We start from the raw sequence: 10,000 nt of genomic DNA on the forward strand, positions 1-10,000 counted from the left end.
TCCACTGGATGCAGGCGTGCCATGAGGTGAGTGTCCTGCACTGTTCTGAGTGTTAGATATGGAGCAGAAAGGAAGACGTGTGATTGTGGCCAGAAATTGTCCATCCTGGTGGGATCCTGAAAAAAAAAAAAAAAATTAAAAAGAAAGAAAGAAAGAAAGAAGCACATCCCCTTCAGGCAGATGTGGATGCTCTGTAAGTGTATAGGCATCGGCGTGGTGGGGGGCAGAATACGCAAAGCTCCTCTGGGTAATCTTTTATCAGATAAATGGCTGTGGACAGACTCACCCATGGACACCAGATAACTGAGGTCCTCCAGCAGCACAGCTCTAGACAGCGTCCCCTGGAATTTGCTCATCAGGGCGCACTCTTCCTGGGTGAAGGTCGCACACACCCTTGAGACTCACTGATATTTAAAGACATGGTGGATATTCTGGCTCGGCCTGCGCCATCCCCACAATGTCCAAAGGTGACGGTCGAGATGACAAAACTGGAGAAAGACAGGTGTGTCTATCGCAAGCTCAGACACTGTTTGAGGTGCAGTTGACTATTCCCTTGGGTTGACTTGACACGTGCCTTTCAGATGCATCACGGAGATACGCACACTCCTGACTCAGGGTGACCTCATCGCAAGGGGATATGACATGAGGGGTGTTGAGCAATAACCCGGACCTTACACACGCACACGCACACACACACACCCCCCCCACACCCCCCCACACCCCCCCCACACACACACAAAAGAGGTTCGCGGGAGTAAAAGGTTAACGTTACCTCTGTTGACACCCACGACTGTACCTAGTTGTCACGAGACAGGAAGCTCAACTATACATTTAACCCTTATCTGTTCCTGTGCTTTCTTGCAGAAAATCCTCCTGCGCTTCTTTCGCCTCGTGGAAGCGCTTGCTCTTCCCCATAGGTAGCCACCGTGGAACCAGCTGCTGCTGATCCAAGAATTTGGAGGATTTCCGGAAATGATCAGTGATCCCGAGACAGACTCTCCCTTCCGTGATCAAAGCGACTCGGGGAGCTGTCTCTCGCCCCCCCCCCCCCCCGCCCCCACATCCCCACCCCCCACCCCCACCCCGCACACCGCCTTCTCCCTTGTGTACAAGCTATGTCTTTTCATTAAAACGTTTTGCCTTGTTAGCCTTAGAGTCTTGTGGAAGCGATCTTCATTTCTATGGTACTGCTGTGCAAGAATCTGGAAAGGGCCCGGTAACGGGTATGTCTGTAGCTCCCTCCTAGAGCTGGCCTGTGTCTACGTACGGATCCGAGTGCCACAGTTAACTTGTGAAAGAGCTCTCTTGAACTGGCTTAGAAGGAAGCACTCCCGAATTCAGTCCACTAGAAAGGGACCCGCCCGAAGGTTTTTGCAAGTTCACGTGATCTAGGATGAACCCTTCAGCCGAGATATAGCCAAGGTCAAGGGATGGGTTTTATGAAACTAGGCAGGTCTTTAGCGTGATCAGCATTCGAGGTCAACCTTTTCTTCTATCTACGTCGACCCCAAATCCAATAAGTTCACGGGAGTGAACCGAATTCGTCAGCAAGAAAAAGAACTTGGGGGGTGATGGCTGACGTCGTCTAAAGTCTCAGGAGATGTTCACGGGTCATCTCATCGTCATGGGATTTAGAACAAGTGATTTCGATAGCTCTAGGTGGAGGAACTCCTTAAGAAAGGTTATGTGTTGTGGTATGTATGTCTACTTAAAAAGAGTTTCTCCCAGACCTTTGGGGTCACTTTAGAAACTTTAGAGTTGGCGTAAGTGGAATGATGGGGAATTCGTGGAACGTCTAGATCGTTTCCAAAGATAACCTATGGAAACGTTCTTGGCTCAACAAGTCTCAGTGGACCTACTTCTGTCTCTTTATTACAGAAGGAACTGTAAAACTAAAACTAACTGTAAAACTAAAGATGTTTCGATGTATGACTCCACACCTCTGGCATCACTTTGGGGGAAAGAAATTTTGAAAAAGTGACGCTGTGTGAAAATGTATGCTTCTAGACATGATGGAATGGAATCATCCATTTGCCGGTCCAGAAACACTGGTGTCACGGACCCCGTTCACCGTGGCTTCCTAGTTCCTGTTCATGACCGATTCAGGTTTCTAAGGGTTCTGAATTCTGATTGTCTTTTTCTTGTTTTCTTCTCCATTCTTGTCTCAAAGAACTTTACGTTCCAGAAATATATTTTACTTACCAAATCACAGATTGTCCGTTTGTTACAAAAACTTTTAGGTTGAGAGATTTTCTCTTTCTTTCTTTCTTTCTTTCTTTTTCTTTCTTTCTTTCTTTCTTTCTTTCTTTCTTTCTTTCTTTCTTTCTTTCTTTCTTTCTTTCTTTCTCTTTTCTCTTTTTCTCTTTCTTTCTTTCTTTCTTTTCTCTTTCTTTCTTTCTTTCTTTCTTTCTTTCTTTCTTTCTTTCTTTCTTTCTTTCTTTCTTTCTTCTTCTCTTCTCTTCTCTTCTCTCTCTCTCTCTCTCTCTCTCTCTCTCTCTCTCTCTCTCTCTCTCTTTCTTTCTTTCTTCCCCCAAGTCTGTGCATTGTGTTTCTTTCACTTTGTTCTGTTCCTAGGTACTAAGGATTTCTTTTTAATGTCATTAGCTTAAATAAGGGGCTTTGCATTTTTTGGCGAAAGCACCAGAAAAATATTTTCTCATTAAGGGTCGGAATGTTGTTTGCCGGTGATGAGGCTCTCCTTCTGCCAGATGACTGACGATTGGATGGAGGAATATAGTACACATGAGTATGTTCACGAACACATACTGACGTTTCAGAGGACCTTAAATTAAAAACAGAGACCCTGGGCTTTCCTGGTGGCGCAGTGGTTGAGAATCTGCCTGCTGATGCAGGGGACACGGGTTCGGGCCCTGGTCTGGGAAGATCCCACATGTCGCGGAGCAACTAGGCCCGTGAGCCACAATTACTGAGCCTGCGCGTCTGGAGCCTGTGCTCTGCAACAAGAGAGGCCGCGATAGTGAAGAGGCCCGCGTACCGTGATGAAGAGTGGCCCCCGCTTGCCGCAACTGGAGAAGGCCCTTGCACAGAAACGAAGACCCAACACAGCCAAGAATAAAAATTTTTTAAAAATTAAAAAAAAAACACCAGAGACCCCCCTCGCCTCCCCCCTCCCCGCCCTGTAAAATTCATCTGAAGTGGAGAAAAAAACCTTGCTAAAAATCCTTTTCCTTTTCATTCGATCAACATGGTGCATGGATTTCCTAGCAGAAACTTAAGCGAGGTGCATGTTCATCGTTCAGCAGAATTCTAATTTTCTAGTTCTAAGGAAAACTGCTAAAACGAATGAGGATAACACCTTCCCATGCAATCCTTAGGGAAAGCTCCCACCCAATTGAGTGAAAGGAAACTTGGTTTGGAAACAAACGAGTCTTCATTTGGCGACCTTTGGTAGAAATGAGGTGAGGGAGGGAGGGAGGGAGGGAGGGAAGGAGGGGAGAGAGAGAGAGAGAGAGAGAGAGAGAGAGAGAGAGAGAGAGAGAGAGAGAGAGAGAGGGAGAGAGGTGTCTCACTTTCCATGGTTCCAGTGTGTACACATTTCAATGACTAGGTGAAATCGCACCAAGAGCCTAACTACGTGTTTCGAATGTCAGTTTCCACAATTGATGAACGGTAGCTGCGTGAAGTCCAAAGTTTGCTGCTGCCTGTTCAGTCTGCAATGACTCCACAAATAACAAACGTGCGTGCCCCGTGTCCAGTGACCGATCCTCTTTCAGAGCCTGTCGGTGATTGCCTGGTGTGTATGTGTCTGTTTTCCGGGTCACACGCAGTGTGTCGTGGTGTTGTCCCCAGCCCCGGTCTCCCCCGTCCGTGGAAAATAAAAAGAAAGAATTGCCCGAGGACGACGAAAGTGCGGCTAAGAAACCCAAAATGATGACACTGGAAGTCCACTTGGATGGGGTTAGGAGACACCTGAGATGCCTAGGACAACACTGTCACCGTGTGAGAGACCAGCGCAAGGAGAGCTGAAGAATACAAAGAAGAAAAAGGAGGAGGGGGGAGGGGGGAGGGGGGGGAGGACAGGCTGAAGATGTCTCCAGGCGATGACGTTGGTGAAAACGTTCCCATTCAGAAAAGCACTTCGAGAGATAGTTCTGGACCCACAGAGCACAAAGGGTTATCGTGTTGGAGGCTGATCTTCAGTTAGGGGAACAACAAACAAACAAACAGAAAAACAAACAAAAAATAGGACTGCTTATCCAGAGGTAGAAAAGATACCACGCCAAGAAGGCGAGCACTGTTGAAAACTGCTGTTCCTAGGATTTTACAAAATGAATCAGATGCTTTCATGTCGATGCTTTCCATGACAGTCCACTAAATAAATCGTAGTTTGGCTCTTTTTATATTCTCTACCTTTTAAATGGTGAGTGAGTAAGAGAGTTTTTAAATGTTTTGATACGATTTTTTATTTTTCCCCCCCTTTTGGTACGATTTTTGAATGTCGTGGGACAACGGTATTTTTCCCCCGTGGAGGTGAACAAGATTGCTTTTTTGAGCTTCAGCTTTCAGGGTCATTTTAGGGTCCTGAACTGCCCTGCCCAGTGAGCCCTGTGTGTCGTTGTGCCCCTTTAGAAGTGCTGGTGCTTGATGACATCATGATATCGAAATCTTGATTGTTGACTTACAAAACCACTGTTGGGAGTTTGTTTGTTGCCTTAATCTCCCTTACCTATTGCACTCACGTGACTGTCCACTCTTTGTCTCTCTGTTTCTCTCTCTCTCCCTCTCTCTCCCTCTCTCTCCCTCTCTCTCCCTCTCTCTCCTCTCTCTCTCTCTCTCTCTCTCTCTCTCTCTCTCTCTCTCTCTCTCTCTCCTCATAGATATACACGTACGGACACAGAGAGCGCTAACAGTGTGTCCGTACCTATAGCTACATAGGTGTGGGTGTTGATACAGATAGACATGTTACATGTCTTCTTCACCCCCTCCGTGGGCACTTAGTGGAGTTACTGGGTCGCATGGTAGTTTTGTGTGCAGTGTTTTGAGGGACTTCCGTACTGTTTTCCATACTGCTGTCTTTTGTCGGAGAGCCATTCTGTCACCCGCCAGGTGACATCTCTGAGTCCTCCAGCATGCCACGGTGGTGGTGGTCTCTCTCAGCTTGAAAAATACGTGTTCGATCAGGAGCCACTTTTTCTGCCTTTACGAACTTGCTGTCGCAACTCCAGATCCTGGGCCTGTCCGAATATCTTTGTCAAGAGAAATGCGTGCGCTTCTTTGGTTCCCCATTTATTTTTCTTAACTAAAAAAATGTTTTGTGTTTCATTTTTGTTTGTTTTGTTGTTGTGTTTCCGTTTTGCTTTGTTTTTTTTACTAAAAAAAGTTGTTTTCTTTCCTTTCTTTTTTTTTTTTTCTCCTAATTAATGAACATGTTCTGTTCGGGCCTCCTGCCCACTTTTCTCACTGGGTTGCTTGTTTTCTGGAGGCTGAATTGTGTGAGGCCTCGGTCTGTTTTGGATAGGCTCCCCTTACGGGATATGCTTGGGCTTGTCCTAGGCCTTTATAGGTCCATGTATACGTGCGCCACGAGCATAGGTAATACGTGTATGTATGTTATCCGTGCGTGCTTTTTCCTTTGTTTTCAAGGCCAGAGTAGTTCTACAGCTTGACTTCTTTGCTGGTATGGTTTGGTGTGGTCTTGGTGGGACTACGGTTGGTTGTCGATACTTACCGCACTCCACACACACACACCCCCACCCCCACGCACACGCACCCGCTCGCGCTCAGAGTGTTGCATTGTGTAGATGTACCGGAACTCAGCTTCTTTAGTGGATGGCTATGGACTCCACCCTCGCCCCCTGCCCCCCCACCCCCACCCGCCCGCATTCCCCCAACCCCCGCCTGCCTCACCCCCCCCCCCCCCCCCGCCCGTGGTTGTGGTCAGTCCATTTTGAAATCCATGTTCTCGTGACCGCAAGTGCATTTCCCCCCCACCCACGCACCCATGTGTTGTCTTTGGACTTTGTCGCCGTCTAGGCACAGATAGATGTTTATTTCCACTTGTGTGGGGGTCAGAGTGTATCCTTCCTTTCCTTTCTAGCTTCTGGGCTTTGCGTGTCTGCTTCCGAAAGACCTCCTCCGTTCGAGAAAGGATGCATTCCTGCGTTGTTCTCTGAGCGCTGGCCTGGTTTCGGTTTGCCAGTCCCCGCCTTCCCTTCCTCCCTCCCTCCCTCCGTCCGGGCAGCCGGGGATCTTGCTCGTGCCCCTCTGGGCAGCCCGTGCCAGCCTCCCCGGGCACCGCCGGCGTCTCCGTGGGATTTCCCCCCGCCCAGGAATCGCGTGGGGAGCGCGTCTCCTCCGAGGCAGCCTCCCGGCGACATCTTCCCGGCTTCCCCCGCCCCCCCACCCCGTCTGCTGCCGGGGTCGCGCCGTGTCGTGCCGACCCGGGGGCTAGCTCCGAGACGGACGCCTCGGGGCCGCGCCAGACGCCCGCCGCCTCGCCCCGGGCTGAGCTCGGGCGTTTGGGCGGCCCGGCGGCGCTGCAGCGTCCTCGGTGGCCGGCCGGCGACCGGGATCCGGCCCGGGGACGTTGGAGCCGGTTGTCAGGAGCCACCTGGCGGCCGCTTTTATATTGTCCCTTGTCTCTGGAGCTCCGGCGACCTTCGTGAGGGCTGTGACTCGGCCGCCGGGCCCGAGGCAGATTTCCGGGAGCCAGGCGACGCTGGTGGCGACTGTCCCGGTGGCGCCCAGGCGTGGGCGCCTCCTGCTGTCGCTTGAGATTGGGCGTGCAGGTCTGTGAGGGTGGGACCGTCGCCGCGCTCTCGAGCCGGTTTGAGGGGCCGCCTGGCTTGGTCGACCAGCATCCGCCCGCGCCCCTCCGGCCGCGGGGACCGACCCGGCCATCCGACCCGACCTGGGCCGGGCCGCCGCGGTGGGAAGGGAGAGGGTCTTTCGCGCCCTCCGGAGCGCCTGTGGATGGGCGGTCGGGCCTTCTCCTGGCTCACCCTTCGGAGTGTTCGTTCCCCGACCCCCTCCCTCCCCGGGTCCCCACAGCGCCCCGCTCCGGAGGTGGGGACCGGCCCGGGCCCGTGCGTTTAGGCCGGTGGAGGGCGCGCGTGGGTCCCGGTGGTCGGATTCTTTCTGACCGATGTTTTTCCGAGTCGGACTCCAGAGGTGGGGACCGGCCTGGGCCGCGAGGGGTGACCCGGAGAGACCGGCAAGGGCCAACACGGGTGCGGTCCCTCGTGGGCTCCGGTCGCCTGGGAGGCGCCTCCCTGGGAAAATGTTTTCAAGTCCCCCTGGGTCCGGGGACGTGGACGGACCGGGCCCTGCTCGCGCGGGTGGCCGGGGAGGGCGCACCCGGCCCTTCAGCGTGCCCACGTGGGTTCCCGGTCGGCGGACGCGACTTTTTCTCACCCTGCCCCGCCCCCTCCTCCACCGCGAGTCCCCGCCGGGGGGTGGGGACCGGCCCGAGCCTTACTGGGTGGCCCGGATAGGGCGGCCTGGGCCCGGGCGCGGTCCCTCGTGGGGCCCGCTCGTCGGAGGCGGCCGAGTGGGATATTTCTTTTTCTCTAACCAAGTCCTCGCCCGGAGACTCGGAGGGACCGGTACCTGCCCGCGCGGGCGAACTGGGGAGGGCGACCCCGGCCCGCTCGCTGCCTCTCCCACGTTTTCCCGCCCCTCCCGCCCCGCCCCGCCCCGCCCCGCCCCGCCCCCACTTTGCCACCACGCTCCTCGGGTCGACCAGATGGCCCCGAGAGCTCCGGGACTGGTGTGGATGGGGAAGTGTTGGGGACAGGTGGCGGGACCGAGGTCCCGGGGACCACCCCTGCGATTCGTGGATGGGCCCCGCTGCCGGGCGTCGTGATTTTTTTCGCCCGAAATGGGCCTTTTTTGCCACCAGGTAGGTGCTGACACGGTCTTCCTTGGCGTCTGTCGCTGAGGACTTGGGGACTCCGGACGCATGCAGGGCTCTGGGCTTGGGACTGCCGCCTGGCACCCGAACCGGCCCTTGCCGCTTGAGCCGCCCGCCTGGGCCTGCGCGCCGGCTCTCGTGTGTGCGCCCGGCTGACCCGGCCCGCGGTGCCGCCTCCGGTCTCTGGCTCACCCGAGGGCGGCGGGGCGAGGTGGCGCGTGGGTCTTCCACCCCGTGTGACTCCCACCCCCCGCCGCAGGCACCCGGTGGTGGCTGAGACGGCCCCACCCCGCAGGCTCCGTGCCACGTGTCAGGCGTTCTCCTGGCGGGGTCGTCGGCCAGTGTTGCCTGAGAGAAAGAAAAGGAGGTGGTAGGGGGGGGGCTGGGGCTGCGGCTGCCGGTGAGGCTGAAGCAGGCTCCTCGGATGATGGTCCTCACCGTGCCCCTCCCCTTCGGGGCTTTCTGGCCCCTGGCTCGCTGGATTGACTGATCGATGTGGTGATGTCGCGCTCTCCTGGGCCGGACCTAAGTCGCGCTAGACGAGGGACGGACGTTCCTGGCGAACGGGACCGCTCTTCTCGTTCTGTCCGCGGGCCCCTCGCCTCTCTTTTCACACCCTCCCGGCCTGTCGAGGGGTGTGGGGGAAGGCAGGGGTGGTGGTCTCCGGCCCTGACCCTCGGTCTCCCGCCCCCTGCCTCATGGCGCGGGCGGGTCCGTGGTCCTCGGACGCAGCAGACACTCTCGCTTCGCCTCCTTGGCGTGTGCCTCGCGAGCGGTCCTCCCCGCGTCGTTGGGGGGGGCCGTCCCGCCGCTGCGCTGCGCGCCCCTGCTGGCGCGTGAGCGTGCCTTGCTTGGCCGTCGGTGGTGCCCCTGGAGCGCTCCAGGTTGTCCCTCAGGTGCCCGAGGCCGAGCGGTGGTGTCGTTCCCTTTTCCCAGCGTGCTCCTCGGGTCCCCACCGCGGTGGTGTGTCCCCTGAGTGGCTCTCTTGGGGGGGGGGTCGAGACGGTAAGGGAGGCGTGCCTCTGTTTCCCCCCCTCGGTGGGGGGCCGGGTGCCGCCTCGTCGCGGTCGTCCCCCAACGGCTGTGCTGTTGGGGGGATCGTGTTGGGCCGGGGGGCGGCTGAGGTTGTGCCCCCGGCTGTGGCCGCGAGCGCTCCTGTGGGCCGTGTGCTTACCCATACCGCAGACCCCCCCCACCCCGCCCATTCGTGGACTGGGCGGCTTGTGGAGCGCCTCCGCGGGCCCAAAGGGGAGACGATGGGTGGGGGATGATGCACCCTCGGTGAGAAAGCCTTCTCTAGCGATCCGAGAGGGAGCCTTGGGGTACCGGACCCCCCAGCCGCTGCCCCTCCCAAGCGTGCAGTCGCCATGGTGGCGACTGCCAGAGCACGTGGGCAGAGCCCCTCGCCTTCGCGGGAGGGCTTGCGCCGGCCCCGCGGTGGGGCCGTGCGCCGCTCTTTGCCTACCGCGGCCCGCGCCTCCCCCCTCTGAGTCGGGGGAGGGTCCCGCCAGGCCGGCGTCCGGCGCGGGGCCGCGTGTGCGCGTGTGCGTGCGCGTGCGGTGACCCCCGTGGCGAGCTCAAGGGGGCGGGGACGCCCGGGCGTCCCGACTCCCCTGTCCCGCAGCCACGAGGAGCCCGTCGCGCCTGCCCTCGCCGCGAGTCGCAGCCGGCGGCGGTGTGTGGGCGCGGTGCGGGTCGCCTCGCTCGGGAGCGTTTCCCTGGGGCGCGAGCCCCGGCGGTCGGACTTGGATGAAGGCGGATCTGGCGAGGACGGAGGGGCTGAGTTTGGGTGGACGGGTCCCTCCGTGGCACGCGGGGGAGACCGTCACACGCGGGCCCTGGCGGCGGGGCCGGGTCGTGGGGAGGCTCCAGGGTGGCTGGGGCCGGCCGGCGTCTCAGGCGTCGTGGGACCGCCCTCGTGTGTGTGGCGGTGGGACCCCGCGCTTGTTTTCCTGGTGGCCCGGTCGTGCCTCGGCCCTTCCTTTCCCTGGGCAGCGCCCCGCGCCTCTGCCCCGCGGCCCTCGCCGTGTGTGCGTGCCGCCCCCTCCCCGTCGCCGCCGGCCCTCCCCCGCCCCCACCCCATGACCCCCTTCCCCACACGTCCCCTTCCCCGTCTGGGACCGAGCC

The sequence above is a fragment of the Eschrichtius robustus genome, unplaced genomic scaffold (genome assembly GCF_028021215.1).
Source record: "Eschrichtius robustus isolate mEscRob2 unplaced genomic scaffold, mEscRob2.pri scaffold_901, whole genome shotgun sequence".
NCBI lineage: Eukaryota > Metazoa > Chordata > Mammalia > Artiodactyla > Eschrichtiidae > Eschrichtius > Eschrichtius robustus.